At 38.7% G+C, this 2,500-nt stretch overlaps 1 protein-coding gene across 6 annotated transcripts in view; it reads left to right on the plus strand.

The window, feature by feature from the left end:
• LOC130551688 (A disintegrin and metalloproteinase with thrombospondin motifs 20) overlaps nucleotides 1-2,500 on the plus strand; it is a 56,721-nt gene that overhangs the window by 29,231 nt on the left and 24,990 nt on the right. The gene's annotated exons all lie outside the window — the stretch shown is intronic.

The following is a 2,500-nucleotide window of genomic DNA, read 5'->3' on the forward strand; positions in this document are numbered from 1 at the left end:
CACACACACACACACACACACACACACACACACACACATGACAGTACACAAACACACACACACACATACACACACACACACACACACAAACATGACAGTACACAAACACACACACTCACACAGCACACACTTTTCAGAAAACTTCTTTTGCTTTTTTAACTTTACACTCTTAAAAATGAAGGTGCTGAAAGGGATATAAAAGAACAACCGTCATAATACTGAATTTGTCTTGAATCATTGGTGCAGCGTTGAATTCTGGGAAGGCTAACAGAGATTCCCATGCAGTCCTGACTCGCTCAGCGTCAGAGATCACAGTCTGATCTGTTTTCTGGATTGAAACATTTATTTGTCATATTATGCCTTCCACACGGATTTATAATTATCAGACCTCAAGCTCTTGTGTGAACATTAGTAAAGCATTCTCTGTCGCCGATAAGCAGAAAGACTTGTGATTGGTCGAGGACAAACAGTGCACCAGTGATTTTGACTGCGTAATGATGATAATTGTAAATTCCAGCGGAACAAGGCAGGGTAACGTTTCCTCCTGTTATATATTATCAGAGGAAGAGAAACTGAAGACAAAGATGTGTATCTCTCTCTCTCACACACACACACACACACGCACACACACACACACACACACTATTTGATTTTTCCATCTCATTTTGTTTAGAGATGCAGTGAATGTACATGAACTGTATTCATTGAACATTGATTTTCCATTTGAAATAAAAGGCATGTAGAGTAATACAAAATCAAAATGCAGTTAAAACAGAGCAATGAATGAATGAAACTAAAGAAACATGATCGAGAGAGAGGCTCTTATCTTGACTCTTGGGTTTCTTCTGGTGGGTAACAGTCGAGTACCTCCGTCTCTTCAGCGTGTGCCAGCGATAGACCCGCGCAGCGCTGTGAGACCGACGCCAGGCTGTCGTGCATTCCACCGGCGCACTTGTAATAAAATCATGTTTTTATTATGTGATCATGTTTTATTGTGTTAGTAGCTGTATTTTTTTAGTTATTATTAGGGATGTAACGATTCACTCAGCTCACGATGCGATGCGATTCTCGATTCTGATCTCACGATGCGATTTATTCACGATTTACTCACGATTTATTTTTAAAAAATGAGTTGAAACAAATTAGAAATGAACAACTTCCCTTGCATTATTTCTTAAATGCTTTACGTTTCTTTGCATAATAAAATAATGTTTTATTTCAAATAACAAAAGTAAACTGCGATTTTATAACAAATTAATAATAGAAAAAGTCTCTTTAATGTAAACAAACTAATTCTGTCTGTGCTTTTCTTGGATTTTTTTGCATTTAAGAAATATCAGCATCCACGTTTAGGTTTGCAGTGAAAATAGCGGCCCCTGCTGTTCAAAGAATGTATTGCGATTCAGTTCAAGCCTCAACCGAATTGAATCGTCACTCATTATAACCGATTTTCAACCGGCTCACGGTGAATCGTTACATCCCTAGTTATTATGGCTTAAATCAAAACCAACCAACTGCAGTTTGATTGATATTAATTGAGTGCGCAATAAAAAATATGATTTTTCAACAATTTTAAAAACGGAGTTATCTCATTTTGGAAGCAAACTCTTCATATATACACAAGATTCCCTTATTGAATGTATATAGTGCTGAATAGGCCCTGTGCACATGCGTAGCTACGAACGTCCGCTGTCGCCAGAAGTCGGGATGTCAGTTTCCGGTTTGCTCACACACCACACAAAATGTCAGCGTTCACAAGATGTCAAAGATCTGCCAAATATAAGCATTAACAATGTTCACCGCATCGCTGACGCCAGGTCTCCTGCTCCAACAAGCAAGCGGAACAAAGGATTTAAGCTCTATATATTGAGTTATATCAGTAGTTTAATGTGGTGTGCCGACAGCTAACGTTAGTGGCTAAGCTAGTTAGCGACGTGTTTATTTTTAGTGTAACGTTAGTATAGAATTATCAATTGTATGAACTTTCTCCCCCTCTTAGTTTCTAATAAAGATCAGGGCTCAGGTGAAGTCATTGTGCTGCAGATCCACGAGGAAAGCTGAGACGCCTCACAGTTTGAGTGTGTGGTGAAGCTAGGACTTATAATCGTGTTACTTTAATAACCCGGCGTTTCTGATGTTCCTGGGGATTTAGCTAAGGTAATTCATGTTTAATATAACTCTTAAATTAGTACGTAATTAGCCACTAACGTTAGCTGTCGGCACACCACATTAGATTAAACTACTAAGGAAATTATATATCATTTATTGGCTATAATATATCGGCCTAAATTTTGTTACCATTTATCGGCCGATACCGATAACATTAAAACGACCATTTATCGGCCGATACTGATATGGATGATAATTTATCGTGCATCTCTAGTTTAAATGCTATTTTAACTGATCAGTGTCACGGCCCTGTCTGTTTTCCCCATGTCTTTCTCTCTCTGTGACCCAAGGACTACATTTCCCATGATCCCCTGACCTCCCTCACCTGTCC

This window comes from Triplophysa rosa, linkage group LG3 (genome assembly GCF_024868665.1).
Source record: "Triplophysa rosa linkage group LG3, Trosa_1v2, whole genome shotgun sequence".
NCBI lineage: Eukaryota > Metazoa > Chordata > Actinopteri > Cypriniformes > Nemacheilidae > Triplophysa > Triplophysa rosa.